Consider the following 16,675-nt stretch of genomic DNA (forward strand, 5'->3'; position numbering starts at 1 on the left):
AATATTTGGTGAGTGTTTGGGACAACTTCCTGGTGCAAGTGCTGGAGCGGCTGACTAGGGGCCATACTTTTCTTGACCTGCTGCTCACAAACAGGAAAGAATTGGTGGGGAATGTAGTAGTGGATGACAACTTGGGCAGCAATGACCACAAGATGATTGAGTTCAGGATCCTGAGGAAAGGAAAGATGGAGAGCAGCAAAGTAAGGACCCTGGACTCCAGAAAAGCAGATTTTGACTCACTCAGGGCACTCATGGGCAGGATCCCCTGGGAGGCCAGTCTGAGAGGGAGAGACGTTCAAGACAGCTGGCTGTAGTGTAAAGAAGCCTTACTGAGAGTGCAGGAACAAACCATCCCAATGCACAGAAAGACTAGCAAGTATGGCAGAAGACCAACTTGGCTCAGCAGGGAACCTTTAGTAAACTAAATCACAAAAAGGAATCTTATAAGAAGTGGAAACTTGGACAAATAACTAGGGAAGAATATAAGTGCATTGCTCGGGCATGCAGGGATGAAGTCAGGAAGGCCAAAGTGCAACTGGAGTTGCAGCTAGCAAGGGATGTGAAGGGTAACAGGAAGGGTTTCTACAAGTATGTCAGTAGGAAGAAGAGGATCAGTGAAAGTGTGGGTCCCTTACTGAATGGGGGAGGCAACCTTGTGACAGGATGCAGAAAAGGCTGAAGTGCTCAATGCTGTGTTTGCTTCAGTATTCACAGGCAAGGTCAGCTGCCAGACTACTGCACCAGGCAGCCGACTTCAGGGAGGAAGTGAGCAGCCTTCAGTGGTGAAAAAACGGGTTAGGGACTGTTTAGAAAAGCTGGATGTGTACAAGTCCATGTGGCCGGATGGGATGCACCCAAGAGTGTTGAGGGAGTTGGCTGATGTGATTGCAGAACCATTGGCCATCATCTTTGAAAAATCATGGTGATCATGAGAGGTCCCGAGTGATTGGAAAAGGACAAACATGGTGCCCATATTTAAGAAAGGAAAAAAGAAGGATCCAGGGAACTACAGACCAGTGAGCCTCACCTCAGTCACTGGAAAAATCATGGAGCAGATCATCAAGGAATTCATTTCTAAGCACTTGGACGAGAAGAAGGTGATTAGGAACAGTCAACATGGATTCACCAGGGGCAGGTCATGCCTGACCAACCTGATTGCCTTCTGTGATGAGATGCCTGGCTCTGTGGATGCGGGGAGATTGGTGGATGTAGTATACCTTGATTCTAGCAAAGCTTTTGATATGTTCCCCCACAACATTCTCGCAGGCAAGCTAAGGAAGTACGGGCTGGATGAGTGGACTGTAAGGTGGATAGAAAACTGGCTGGAGCATTGGGCTCAGAGGGTAGTAATCAACGGCTCAATGTGTAGTTGGCATCCAGTATCAAGTGGAGTGCGCCAGGGGTTGGTCCTGGGGCTGGTTTTGTTTAACGTCTTCATCGATGACCTGGAAGATGGCATAGAGTGCACCCCCAGCAAGTTTGCAGATGACACCAAGCTGGGGCGAATAGTAGATCTGATGAAGGATAGGGCTAGGATTCAGTGACCTAGATAAATTGGAGGATTGGGCTAAAGAAATCACATGGGGTTCAACAAGGACAAGTGCAAAGTTCTGCACTTAGGACAGAACAGTCCTGTTCACCAGTACAGGCTGGGAGCAGACTGGCTAGTCAGCAGCTCTGCAGAAAAGGACCCGGGGGTTACAGTGGACAATAAGCTGAATATGAACCAGCAGTGTGCCCTTGCTGCCAAGAAGGCTAATGGTATCCTGGGTTGCATTGGTAGGTGTGTTGCCAGTAGGTCAAGGGAGGCCTCGTCTGGAGTACTGTGTTCAGTTTTGGGCCCCCCACTACATAAAGGAAGTGAACAAATTGGAGAGAGTCCAGTGGAGGGCTACAAAAATGGTGAGGGGCCTCGGGCACATAACTTATGAGGATGGGCTCAGGGAACTGGGCTTCTTTAGTCTGGAGAAGAGAAGACAGAGGAGATTTAATAGCAACTTTCAGCTACCTGAAGGGGGGTTCGAAAGAGGATAGAGCTAGACTGTTCTCAGTGATGGCAGATGACAGGCAGAACAAGGAGCAATGGTCGGTCTCAAGTTGCAGCAAGGGAAGTTTTGGTTAGATGTTAGGAAGAATTGTCTCATTAAGAGAGTAGTAAAACACTGGAACAGGTTACCCAGAAGGGTGGTGGAATCTCCATCCTTGGTGACTTTCAAAAGCCGGCTAGACAAATCCTTGGCTGGAATGATCTCTTTGGAGATGGTCCTGCTTTGAGCAGGGGGTTGGATTCGATGACTTCCTGAGGTCCCTTCCAACTCTAATTTGCTATTATTCTATGATTCCCTTGAGTAGTTCTGCTGCTTAGTTGCTTTATAAGTAAAGCCATTTTTCTTTGTGAATCAACTTGATGTCTTTGTACATTAATCCTTTTATCTACATTAACACACATTACTGTAATACTGTTTTGGCTCCTCACAATAAATAATCTTGAATGAATACTGGCTTCCTTAATAGATTTTTTTTTAAGTATTACCGAGTTTCCTGTGAAGTGAGAATTGCAAGCATGTGGCACTGAATAAAAAAAGGGGAGTTAAGATCCTGAAGTGCAGCTTAGTGGTATTTAGGTACTTAAATCCAAAACTGCTATCTGGAAAACTGAAACCCCCCAATCAGCTGCCAGCTATCCTTGGAGGCATCTGAAGTCAATCTTCAACATTAAAGGTCTCCAGGTGCCTAAAATTCTACTCCTGCACATTCCTGTAAGTGCCTCTGTCTGGAGGTATCCAGCTTGGTATCTAGCTCATGCCTCAACCCTATTAGGATCCAGAATTTGAGCATTTCTCCAGGGTCCCCGACCTAGGGGGCTTTGTCTAATAAGTGTGGTCTGAAATGTGCCTACTGCTGGTGTCCTGGAGCAGGTCCCCCGCAAAATGCAGTGCAGCCTCCACTATTGTTTAAAACTCAGCCAGAGGAGAGGGAGTTTTTGGTGGTAGTGGTGAAACGCTGTCCTTTTTTATATATTACAGGTTAGAGGATATCGGCAGGATGTGGGAGACATGTTCAATTCCCTCCTTGTCCTGAGGAGATTCAAACCTTATCTCCCACTACTCAGCAGAGTGCCCTAAGCATCAGCCTACAGGTTATTTGGGATGGGGGCTCTCTCTAGCCTATTTCTGGAAGTTGTCCAACTGTCCAGCAAAGAATTCAAGATTCCTTGAGCCAGAGAGATGATGAGAAGGAGCAGGTCTCTGTAGCCAGTGGTTAGGGCACTCACAGGACAGGGAGAAGAAAAAGGAATTTGAAACCAATTGCAAGATGGCAGGATTTCAGGCTCTGCTTCCAAGATTATATATGCATATCTTATGTGTATATGTATATGATATACATATGTAATCTTGGAAGAAGAGACTGAAATCCTGCCATGTTGTAACTTGTTTAATTAATAAGCACTAGGGAACTCCTTCATCATGCCTTATGCCTCTAAATGTTAGGAAAGCTGTTTCCCTTCTCTTTCCAACTGTGATGGAATACTACATGCCAGGTGGGCTGCATCTGGCAACTAGGTCTTTTGATACTAATATGTTTTGAACTAGTCTTTTAAATGGAATAATATAAAGTATTTCTGAAACATTAAAGCAACTGGGGTGTACCTCTGTTGTCATGTATGTAGTTGACGAGTATAGGTAAGGTGCGCGTCCTAGTACGTATCAGCAAATCACTATGTAATTTGCGGTTTTGCTGTTTTCACAGAAACCACGAAAAATGGCATTGGTTGTGATCACCAGGAAATATTGCAATGGCTGCAAATTCCTGCAAAATCAACCTAAAAAAGATAAAACAGCGCATTATTCATATAATACACAGTTTTAGAATATCCTAATGCTTACCGCAATACAAACACAATGCAACAGGCCATAGAGCACGTGACTGAGAGTTACTGTCTATTTGTGACATAGACTAGGTGAAGGCACCAGTCAGTGAAGTGACAATGTTTCTATTAAGGTTAGCATTAATTAATATTTCTAAAGTTTTTGTAGTATACTACATACAGTAATAAAGTATGTTACAATTTATATTGTATATACATGTGTATTTATATTGAATTAGATTTAAATTAAATATTTAGATATATGATAAATTATATTATATCATTTACTTTCCATAGAATTTGTTATGAAATTATATGGTATAAATCAGTGGCAAGGGACAGGGACATAGGGAAACCCATGAAGCCCCCAAAATTGCTTTGTCTCATCGTGAATTAAATAGACCCCTACGTATCAGTTCTGTGGTTGGGCCATGAAGAAAAAAGTATCCACTTGGATTGTAAATGACTACTTTGTACGTGACGCTAGAATTAATGGAAAATATAGTATGTGATCATACAGTTAATAAATGGATCATAACACATATCTACAAGGGGCCTGAATAAAGATTAAATGGCATTTTCTACTTTTTGTGGACTTGATTTTGTACCTTTACTAATATTTTAATTTGCATATTTTACATGTAACTATAAATATGACTGTGTCTGTGACTGATCCTAAAGTAGATCCTTTAGAAAAATGACAGATGTATACATCTCTATACAAAAGTGAATATGTTCTCAAAATTTAGGCCGTGGCACTGGTTGGTAATTTATTTATCTGCATACTGATTTATCAATAATAGATCAGTTGAAGTCTTGCTTTTGAAAGTGAAAAGTGACAGTAAAAGCAGTACCAAGAGCTCCACATTTATCGTCTCTCAGCAACTTCCAGAGCAAATGCACTCGGCTGAAGATTAGAAAAAACTTTTAATAGCTCAACCTCCTCATTCATCTTGTATCCTGAAAATATGACTGGGTCAGGAGAGATCATTTTTACCCAGCTATGTTTTTTTGGATTAAGACTCTACTTTAAGTTTTGGCTTACAGGCATCTTGGCTAAGCTCTTTTGTAAAATGTTTACAGGGCTGCTTTAATGCAGGATCACAGCAGGAGAAACATCCTTACATTGCTTAACTTCACAATGGCTCGCTCATCCCGCCCAGGGAGTATTTTTTATTTATTTATTTATTTATTTTTACCAGGGCTGATGACTTGCATGTGCTCTACAACCCAAACAGTAGACCTCAACAGCAACAACTGGCATACACAGTACAGCCCATAACCTCACACAAGCATTTTCTTGGGACCAGAAACTACAGCTTCAGGCCTGAGACCCAGGGGGGTCACAGTAGGCAGGCAAAATGTGATGGTGCAAACTGAACACTGGAAAAGCTGGGCACTTGAGAGAAATTGCCATGAGGGCTTGAACCACTGCATGTGGCTCCTTCTGCATTTGGCTTTGTGTCTCAGCAGAAAGACTGGGCTGCTTGAGAGCAAGGGGGCCACCAGGTGCAGGTTGGGGAGGGGGTGCTCTGAACTGCAGGAGCTGGAGGCGGAGGAGCTCGGATTTGTACGTCGGATCTCCCTGCAGAAAGGATGCGGAGAGTCCAGCGGAGGGCAGTGAAACTGCTTCGAGGCCTGGGGCACCTTCGCTTCTGAGGGAACTGGGTTCCTGTAGCCTGGAGAAGAGAAGACCCAGAGGGGATTGAACAGCAGCCTTCAAGTCCCTGAAGGCGGGGCTGGAAAGAGGATGGAGCCGGACTGCTCTCAGTGATCACAGATGACAGCACAAGGAGCAACAGTCTCAAGCTGCGGCAAGGCAAGCTGAGGTTGGATATTAGGACAAACCGGAGGGTAGCGAAGCACTGGAGCAGGCTCCCCAGAGCTGTGCTGGACTCTCCATCCGTGGAGGCTTTTAAGAGCCAGGGAGGCAAAGCTTTAGCTGGGGACGGTCCTGCTGGGAGCAGGGGGCTGCGCTCCGACATCCTCCCCAGGGGCGAGGCTTAGCCCGGCTCAGGCCGCGGGGCCGGGACTGGACGGGGCGGGGGCAGCGCTGAGCGGGGCAGTCCCGGCCGGCGCCGGCGGGAGCTGCTGCCGCTGCCGCGGGGGAAGCGGCGCGCCCCGGCCACAGCCCCGCGCCCGCGGCAGGTGATTACAGGAGCAGCCTCGGGCCGCTTAAACCCTCCCGGCGCGGATTAAGCCGGACGCGCCAGCTGGTCCCGGGGAGGCAGCGGGCTCGGCCGCCGAGAGGTAGGAGCTCCCGGGAGCTGCACTGAAACCCGGCTCCTGCTTTTGGAGAGCCCCTCTGCCGGCGCTGCCCCTGGGAGTGGGGCGCGGGCTCCCGCCGTCCCGGTTCTGCAGCTGCCCCGGCTGAGCCCGGGTCCGGCGCGAAGAGGAGGACCCCGAGCTGCGGTAAGAGCCCGCGGGACCCATGCAGGGAGCTCAGGCTTGTCAGCGCGTTGCCTTTCATCTGGATTAGGGTTGGGAAGTTTGAAGGAGCGTAAATCTAGATGATAGGCTGGGCAAAAATCTTTGTTTATGAGCTTATGCTACCCTCCAGGGCACAGCTCCTGTCCAGCGCCACTTAACAGTTCATTTGGAGAAGACCTTTACAAGTGAAGTCGCTAAAAAAAAAATCCTTTCCTGTAGGACACGGATCAGACTCGGAACCCAGATCCTTCTGAAAAAGCAGGCGGGCGCTGTCTGCCAAATGGCTCTTCCCTGCAAAAGGGGGCTAGGAAGCGGGGGGGAGAGATTGTTCCTCGCTGCATTTTGTGCAGGAACGCAGATAAATGATTTCCTCGGCAACATCCTGATCTGTAGCTTAGGGCTAACAAAGCAAGTCGTGGCTCTTTTGCTTCAAATCCGTCGTAGTTTTGGATTTCATGCAGGCAAATGGATAGGCAGATTTACTTTTTATTTAAGATGTGTTTTATAACATGCATAGCAATTCAAGGCTTCTGCCTAGCTCTGTGTTTTGGCAGAACACTTGCTTTTAGTGGAACTGGAGGGACATTAAATATAAAGCTAATAAGTAAAATATGTTTTAGAAATAAAACGCAGATGGGGAAACATCTAAGTATTGTGTTGCACAACAGCATGCTCTTGGTGTGTGCCGGTTGGCTTGCATAACTGCAAACTGAATTGTATTTTGACCTATTCTGAAAGAGTCACTTAAATATTGTATAAATTGCTAATCTCCACAACTGCTCTTATGAAAAAGGCTGATTGATGTCTTTCCTGATACTGCCCTGGCTGCTGGTGCATTTCACCACAAAGCATTTTTTGAAAGTCTATATTGATGTGTTAAAGTTTTCTTTGGAAATATGAATTGTTTCATCATGATAATTAGAACTGTTTGGCTAGGCTGTGTTTGAGTCTTGTAGAGCTCCTATGGATGAAATGCAAGTACTGCGCTGGTGGATTCCTATCTGAGTGGTACTAACCCATCGTCATCATAGTTGCAGGATGGCTTCACTGCCCTCCCCGTCCATCTCTATGGGAAGTTCCTCTTTGGTTTCACCTTCTAGCATAAAAAAGGATTTCCCATCACAAAAGAGCTATAGGAAGATTGGAAACAACCGAATAATTGTGTATTTTCTTGCATATCACACGCCTCCAATAAGATGCACTTTGTTTTTGGGAAGGTGGAATGAAGAAGAGATGTTTTTTCCATCTGTATAGAGCAGGGCCAGAAGCTAATCTTCACCTTGCTCACTTTCTCTTTCCTGCTTGCTGGAGACCTGAAACCCAAGCTGCTGGAGACTGGTCTCCATGGGTGGATTTATGATTTTGAAAAGAGCCAAAAACGGTCTGCAAGGCTATACAATAAGAGAAGAGGGACCAGGAGTTGGCTAAAAGACAGCAAAATTGCCAAAAGAAAGGTTAGTTTGATTAGTTGGATGTGAAGACCACTGAAAAGGAGAGATGATCATTAACAGCTGTGGAGTGAAGAGCAAAGAGCCATTAAAGTAGTTGATTCCCTCAGCTGCCTGAATAGAAATACCACTTATGCTAGTAGCAGGAATCAACATGAGGGGGCTTCTGTTCTGGGTACAAAATCAGCTTTCCTGCTTAAGGCATGCACCACAGTTTGGGGGAGCTGATTTTTCAGGAGGGGAAAAGTGTTACGGGAGAAAAGACTTGGGTAAAGTGTAGTTTAGATGAGAGGTGAGTGGGGCCAGAAACACCTCTCTTCACAGAGTTGTGCAAAATATAGGGCATCTCTGCACACAGCATAGCTCTCAGTGATCTTGTGATCTTAAAGCAAATTCTGCTTTTGGAAGTGGATGTGATGCCTTTTGAATGCTGACTGGGAGCTTTGCATGCTTAGCTATAGCATAAACTCTTTGCCTCCATATCTTTCCCTTATAAAATGCATGAGGTCAGGCTGTGCTTTAGATGAGCCAAGAGATGTCTGGACATATTGGTTGTGATATAGGCACCAAGGCTTTGCTTGTATATGTGTTTTCATGTTAAATGCATTGCCAAAATCTGTTACTGCAAGGTACTTCCAACTCCAGTTGAAGTGGCAAAAAGGCACTTGCTCTGTTGCAGGAGCAGAGCATTCCTGAGCTTACTCTGTGCTTCTTGTTATGCCAAGGGACACCTTGCAAAATAGCAAACAAATGAGACCGTGGGGTTGTGGATTAGGAGTTAGCATTTCATTCTTGATATGGCCCTGTCAAAGTAGTTACTCTCTACTCCCAAGGTTGGCAATTTATGGCCTTCAGGGCCAAGTCTGGCCCCCTAAACCGCTCACATCTACAGGCTGGATCCATGCTTCGGCAGCATTTGGTGGCAGGGAGGCTTTGGCTGCAGGCACTTTTGATGTGCCACCATGGGGATGAGTGGTGGCTATGGCCAGGTCCTAGCACCCACCCAGCTACCTGCCTCTGACTTGGGGGTGGGTCTTTCTGGCCCACAGTTGAGAGCAGGGATAGGCACCCTTTTCCAACTGGTGTCTTCTCTTAGTGCTGTCTTCATCCATAGTGATGTGTTAATGAGATACCTTTCACTTAGTGTTATCTCTGCATGGTCAGACAAGTATGTTGGCTGCAGGTTATTAGTGGACTTGAAATCAAAGGAAGCAGAAATGTATCAGGATCTTGCTGTGGCTTAGCAGACTGCATCCTTACATAGAGATCCTGAGTGAGCAGGGAGAATCCCATTCTTTTGACTGCATAGGGTAACTTCCCTGTCCTTTACTGTGGAGCTCAAATGCCTAGTTTACTGCCCACCTCCTTCCTTAACAAAGGACTCTCTCAGTGAGCCAAAGTTAGGGGAAAATGAGTGGTTCATAATGGGTGGCGAGATAAATCACCAGCCAGCATAAGTCTCACGATCATTTCAAATGAAACGCATTTGGAAGTGAATATATTACTCGTAATCTTCTGGAGGTGGTAAGGATTTTATATGACCCTGGGTTGGACCTGTGTAGGGAAAAATACCTCCATATATACCAAAAGTCCTCCCATGCCTAGCAGTCGTCGGGGTCCTGGGTCATGTCGGTTTCTGTAACCACAAAGGAGGGATGTGTCTAACGTTGCACCCATCCCTTTGACACTCCAGCATGAGTGACCTGATGCATGCTGACAGCTGGATCAAATGTGAGCAGCATTTGGCACAAATCCAGAGCAGGGCTTGAACTCCTATGGTGGCCAGGGCAAGATGCCCGAGTGACTCTGCCACCATACCCTACCTATGTGCTGCTGTGTAAAATGGGAAAACACCCTGATCGGCTATTGCCTGTGCCAACACCTGCTCTCTGAATAATCTAATGCAGTGTCTCCCGGCTGCCTAGTCCTAGCTACAAATGAAATCCTTGACAGTGGCAAAGAGTCACTGGACACAAAGCTTTCAAGGGACACATGCCCCAGAGCTGACGGTCTGCGCACAGTGACCTGGGGCAGATCATAATTTGTCACTTAATGAATTTCTTCAGAAGCTACATTTAAACTGCCTGGCAGCTATAGTTGGCCACTTCTGGGCTAATGGTTTCCAAACAGCCATACATGCGTGGATCCCGTTTAAGTGTTGCACTGGCAAAGGAATTATAACATTAACAAATTACCTGGGCTTGGAGTAACAGCTAAAGGAGGTAGCGTAGTCTCATGGCCAGCACTAGGAATTCCTCTTTGACTCGCAGTTTGATCTTATGTGAGGCCCCTAAAGTGTGGTAAATCTCTGAAAGTGACTATATAAAATAAATAAATAAAAAGGACACTTCTTCTCAGTAGATCTGCTTTGTGTGTGTTCTGAGTAATTTTCATTGAGGGAAAAAAATGCTTTTTACTGTGTTTTGCACCTGTTAAAACCACCACTTAGTCCTGGAAGATTGAGCTGAATTCTTTTCTGGCTCATGTACCAGCCAGAGAAATGCTCACAACTATAAATCCCTATTACAGAGCCTGTACACACTGGATGTTTTGCCCCTCATTGATTTCCACAGCAGAGTTGCTCATTTGGCAAGTGAAGAGTTTTCTAGCTGCCAGCCCTGCAAACCTTCATGAGCAGGAAAATCGAGCTGTATTCTCTTGCTTGTGCAGCATCAGCCATCCAGACCCATCGGGAGTGTGCTACGGGAGGAGTTCAGGTGTAATGCTCTGTGTTAGTGGATCTGTGTGCATGGAGAGCTTTACATAGCCCCTGTCTAATGAATATGTCGGCTGACTGGGATGATCAGTGCTTTTATGATTGCTGAGTGTTCAATCAATTAAAGTGCAAAACGTTTAGCTTCTTTTCCAAGGGGTTGGTGTGGTCTTCCAGAATCTCCTTGTTTCTCTCTTGTTCTACCCTCACTTTCCTAAAGACCTTGCTTCATGACAAGTTTCCTTCTGGTTAAGAAGAACTGAATATGGCTCCCTGTGGAGTTCATCACTCAGCACTTGCCTCTTTCCAAACTTGTGGGGTGAGATTCTATAACCCCCAACTCGAGTTGAAGTTGTTATGGAAAACTTTGCTCACCACTGGAATGCAGCCACCTCTGGAGTTGTATGCAGTGTGTGTTTTGTTAGGCTAAAGCCTTCAAAGAGTTCAAGGCAGGAAATGGAGAATAATTTATTCATTTAAAACTACAAGGGGATTTTAGGTACTGTAGGCCAAGATGCAATTACCTGAGCTGGAGCTCAGCCAGGACTACAGGGAAAATACTCCTAAACTTACAAAGAGTGCCTTGGAATATTAATGATTTACCAAAGGATAGGGCCTGTGTTTTTGCATTTGGACAAAGAGATGGTATTTCTAAAACTACTTTGGTGGGACTGTGATTCAAGAGCACCATCCGGTGATTTGCCAGTATTGCCTTTGTAAGAATTTGGATTAACAACGGCATTGTCGCATTCAAATGTGGATAACATTTTCTACTTAACTGTTGGATCTGATGAGACTGTAGCCTGTGGTGCCACAGCTGCAAAAGCCAAGGGAAGGGATTTGACATGAAAGTTGTTAACAATGATATTTTAATTCCTGCTTAGGGCATGTGTGATCTCTGCTAGACAGAGACTGAGACTCCAGAGGATGTTTCTAGATTATAATCTTTTAAAAATGGGTCGGATTTTCGTCTCTGGGACTGGTTCAGCAAAATCTTGGTTAGAGCCCTCAATTCCTGGTGAAATTGGATATCCAGTAACTTGCAGGTGTGAGCTGATTGCCCTTCCTTGTGGGGAAAAACTGGCTGTGCAGTTGCTATATAAGTACTGCCATAGCACAAGGAGAACTTGTCCCCCAACAACTGTGCCTGGGTGGTGTGGGAAGCAGTTGTTTCAGGTTGACTTGGTATGGCTAATACTGGTGATGTACTTGCATGTAGGAATCCCATTATAATGGAATGGGGAAAACCCCCCAACCTTTCAAGCTTGTTTCTGCTATTGTAGTGTCGAGAGACCCCCAACTGGGATATGGGCCCCAGGGCTAGATGCTGTACAAACATAAAACATGGCGTCTTCTCTGCTGTTGTCATATTTTTCCCCCCCCCCCCCATCTGGACTGGGGGAGAAGGGTGACTAGGACACAAGTTTGAATACTACTACTATTACTAATTATTTAACCCCAGCCATCTTTCCTGCCCAGAGCAGGGAGTGGGACAGGACCCGATGATCTCACAAGGTCCCTTCCAGCCCTAACCTTTTGTGAATCTATGAATATGGACCTTGCATAGCTTTATTTGATTTTATTTTTTTTAAATGAATGAACCACAGACTCTAAGAACACAATTTCCAGCACATGGCATAATCGTGGGTGACTTCTTGGCTCCTACAGAAATTTAATCTGACTGGGTGAAGTTATTTACTCTTACTCTTTCCCAGACTCTTTCATAAATGTTCAGTAAAAATATTTATTGAAAAGACTTCCTGGTTTCATTGGTCTTGACCGGTGACCTAGAGATAAGTGTGATTAACTGAGCTGATCTGTTCTAGTCATCAGTTTAGAGACAGGGTGGATTTGTTTGATTATTTTTTTTCCCCTCTAAGTGGCAGTTATTTATAAATTACTTTTGCCTGTTCCTTTCCTGATCTTATTAGCTGATGAGGAATTGGGAAAAGGAATCTCCTCTTAGATCAAATGATTTAAGATAAGATTTTGTAGGGGAGGAAGGTGTGCAGGACAAGGGGCTGGTGTTCTATGTACTGTAATGGGGTTAAATCGAGATAAATTTTTCCATATGTAAGAGATATAATGACTTCAGAGAGCCATTGGTCTGCCAACATTTGTGGGACAACACAAATGCCATTGGCTTTGGAGGCCTACTTCCAAAACCCTGCTGAGCGCACTAGATCGGTTTTGGGCAGCACAGACAACTGGCCCTAAAAGACGGCTTCTCATCTCCTTTCTAAGCAAAGGGGCAGTTGCTTGGGGGAGAGGCCATAATTAAGGTCTCTGTGAAAAGGTGGCAAGTCTCAAAGCAAGGTAGACCTGTGTATAGACCATATGTTTTTTAATGCTGTTTTCTCTTATGCCATTCTATGTTTCTACTGCTAAGTTATAAGTAAAACTTGGATTTAAAGATGCCTGTCTAGTTAGTGTTCTCAGTGCTGGTCAAAAGCTTCTAAAGGGAAGGACAGCAGGTGCTGCACACAGGTGCTGAAGATAAGCAGGTGGCTGTAGCCCATGACCTAGTCTAAGAATGGGAGGATGCCTGTGGGAGGGTGCACTCCTGGAGACTGGAGAGACTTCAGTGTTGCACCTAGTCCCAGAGGCTTCTTTTACATTCACGCTTTCAGATCTTTGGAAATGCAGCAGAAGACATCATGGTGGTTTAAAAAAAAATGGTAAAAAATGCTACAGTTCATAGCTGAATCATTCGTAAGGCAACTGTGCTGAGGTGCCAGGCAGCTCTTGTTGGTGGCTGAAGGTTAAGTTCAGTGTCTTCAGGAGCCCAAAGGCTTTTAGACTGGAAAGGGAATATCTCCTCTTGCCTGAGACCCATGTGTTTGGGCTTAATGCTCACCCCTCACCAATCTGAGCTGAGTGAACTGATTGCTGATTTGTGCTGATGTCTGACAGTGACCTGAGACATTGCCTCTGTTTTCTTTTCAACTGCCATAAAACCATTCTGCCCTGGCATATCATTAAAAATAGTGGTGGAGTTACAGACTGAGCACTTTGTTTTTCAAACCATTTTTTTCTACTACAGAAAATGGCAAAGCGTAATGATGGAGCACAGCCCATACGTAGAACTTTTATCAATAAAAGGTTTCCTTGTCCAGAAATGAGATGTTTGTTTGCTTTGTTTTACGATTTTGATAGGATTCCTGGTCCAGGCTTTCATCCTCATACACACCCCCATCCGTTTTGCACACACGTATGCATTTGCTTTAAATTTTGCATGTGTTATGTAGGAATGTTTGTTTAGTGCTTTGCTTTCCTAATGCATGACTATACGTGTGTTTCTAGTGGGGGGATTTTGAATATTACCAGTAAAAAATAGAACTTGTTCCTCTCGTCTTGGATGCTTCTGGTTCATACTCATATTTTACTTTACCAAGAGGCATATGAGTTGCTGCTGCCAGCTCCAGAGCCAAATCCTGGGATTGCATAGCTGGGACCTCAAAACACACCAGAATTATCCATCTACGTTATGAAACGATCAGTACAAAGAAATAGGGATACATGACAAAATGGTAGTAAAATGTTCTTATCCCATATTTAACATGTAGGTGCAGTGGCCAATAATGTCTCTAATGTCTTCTCAAGTCCAGTTGCTGCAGTCCTTTTAAACCATTACTTTTACTTAAAAGCCATGAAATGCTTTCCAATCCAGCTTTTAAAGCAAAAGTTTTGAGCAGCCAAGGTATTTCTGAAGTTATCCTCCAGGGGAAGAACTTCTAAAGAAACCGCCACTTAGTTATGGTGCTCAAGCTGCTTTTTGGAAACAGCTGTTAACTCCAAAAGCTGAACTGGGATCTGCTTCATGGCTGCAAATTCAGTTTCTTTGGTCACACTGAAAAATTAAAGGAATCACATTTTGCAAAGTGCAGCAGTGGCCTGAGAGGATGCTAATGAAGGGAAAAGTTTTACATAGTCACCCACAAGCCTAGCTGACCTTTAAAGAAACAAATATAAATTGAGCTCAAGGTGGCTGCTTGCATTCTGTGTGAACTCTAAGACAGCATCCAGGGAATGCAGGGCATATGCTGATAGTTTTAAGAATAATTGGTGGAATTGATTTTTTTAATTCGCAGGGGTTTAAAAGCCATTATATATGAGTAACTTCAACTATGTGATGCCATCGCTTGGAAAAAGCTCCTCATCTGTACCTGATTTAAAGAAAAGCATTACCAAGAAAAGAGGTTTGGATTGTAACATTGTTTTCTGCTCAATTTAGGTTTTTGTTACACAGCTTCTAAACTTGCATTCTGATTTCTTATGCTTGTGAAGAAAACCTTCCAAAAGCTGAGGAATGAAGTGATATATTTCTGTAGAGAGACTGTTTTACTTCTCCCTGCTGTTGCTGGTTATAGGGTTCCTTGAGCAGTAGCAGCGTGAATCTGAGCAGACTTAGTTAATGGGCAGCAGTGAAATTAAACAGAATCAAATTGCCTTTCATGGATAGGCCTTTTGCTAATAGCTTTCCTTCCCTTGTTCTTGTGTGAACACTGTAGGACTTGGTGCAGGTTTTTCATGTTTTTTTTCCAATGCTACAGAGATTCTCCGAAGTATACATATCACTGTTTACTTAGGGTTGTTCTTGTTTTAGTATTTAAAGTTGGGAGTCATGCAGAACCAGCTGTTGTAGATATATGAAGAGCTTCTGTGACAAGTTTACTGGGAAAGACCCTTGAAGGAAATAGTTGGAACCCAAAATTTGCTGCTTGTTGTTTTGTGTTCCCTAAACCATAAATTAAGAATAGTAATCAAGCTCTGGTTTTATCAGAGATGTGCTCTGGGGATACAGACAGCTTTCAGCCTGCCTATATAGCATTCATAGGAACTCAGCATCATGCATCAAGCAGAGCATATTCTATCTTTGTCTTCCAGCATCTGCTATAAGGACCATGTCAATGGCATAGATGTTTTTGCCTCTTCAGTACAACATCTGGAATGACATCTGTAATAATATAAATATCTGAGCAGTGTGCTTTTATAGTACAGAGTTCCAGGTGTTGTCTAACCAATACTGCCTTTAACGTGATGTGCACTTTTGCTTTCCATTATTCTCAGACTTATTTCACTACCTCCATGAAGCAGTGGCTCAAAATGTTTTATGGAAAACATCAATCACCAGATTTGTAGTGACTGGCATCAGTTTTAACCTTCAGACTTCCTTCATAACCTCAAGTCCCTTTTCATTTCAAAATTGTGCACAATGTATACATTTGAAATAGTGAGATGACAAATTCTCTCTTTTGAACCTCTTTGCACTATTCATTTCATTGAGTGGTGCTTGAGAAATAAGGGTGAATCAGGGTAATGAATTGCTTCCTGATAGCAGTGGTTGTTCCTTGAAGCCTTCAGCAGTTGCCATGTCACCACAATTCTCAAGAGCACTGTAGGCGTAGACGGAAGTACAGCTCTCCGACTATGAGTTGGACCGATGAGTCTAGCGCCTTGAGTTAGACTGATCCTTTCGACCCAACAGATGTTAGCTGTTGGGTTGGGAAGGTGGGGGAATCAAGTCCAGTTGAGCTATAAAGCGTCTCTGCTGCCTCCTTCCCCTAGCTTCACACCAACCCCACCACTCCCCAGCCCCTGGTGCTGTTTCAGGATTGGAGGGTTAGAAGGTAGGGCATAGAGGCCCATTTTGGGGTTTCCCCAGCCTGTACTGGAGTGATGGGGGGGTGGATTGCAGCCCCCTACCTTGGGGGGAGGGAGGGGAGTGCTCCAGTCCACCCGCCCCACCCTCCAGCACTGGCTGGGGAAACCCCAGAACAAACTCCCTCTGCTCCCTTCCCCCTCCTTCCATTCTGAAAACAGCACTGGGAGCAGAGCTAGGCTTCATCATCTGGGCCTTGCTCCTGCCTGAGGTGCACAGACACAAGTTTAATGAAGGCGCTACACTTTGGAGCACCTTCATCTGAACCCTCATGTAATGAGGATTCAGCTTGTCATGGGATCAGGGCCATTTAACGTGCTCTGCAGCCATACACTTGTATTTGGACATAGCTGTAGAGTGCTTTTAGGGGCCAAATCAGGTGAAAATTGTCACTTCTGTCAGTTTCTTCAGGGTACATGTTATGCAAAACTTTCCACATCTCATGGAATTGCTACTTTCCTTATGCCCTCAGCTTATTTTACATATTCACATACTTTCAGGCACCACAACTTTAACTTTATTGGCGCAAAAGTCTTCTCCTCTGCAGCATTTTT

At 44.6% G+C, this 16,675-nt stretch overlaps 1 protein-coding gene across 4 annotated transcripts in view; it reads left to right on the forward strand.

The window, feature by feature from the left end:
- Window positions 1-16,675, forward strand: part of PDZD2 (PDZ domain containing 2) — a 330,694-nt gene that overhangs the window by 156,564 nt on the left and 157,455 nt on the right. The window contains exon 1 of one of the 4 annotated variants that reach the window (XM_059725251.1): window positions 5,935-6,280. The exons of the other annotated variants lie outside the window; for them this stretch is intronic. The gene's annotated coding sequence lies outside the window, so the exon portion shown is untranslated. Of the gene's footprint in view, window positions 1-5,934; window positions 6,281-16,675 lie in introns of those variants that run through there. 4 annotated transcript variants of the gene reach the window in all.

This window comes from Alligator mississippiensis, chromosome 3 (genome assembly GCF_030867095.1).
Source record: "Alligator mississippiensis isolate rAllMis1 chromosome 3, rAllMis1, whole genome shotgun sequence".
Taxonomy (NCBI): Eukaryota; Metazoa; Chordata; order Crocodylia; family Alligatoridae; genus Alligator; species Alligator mississippiensis.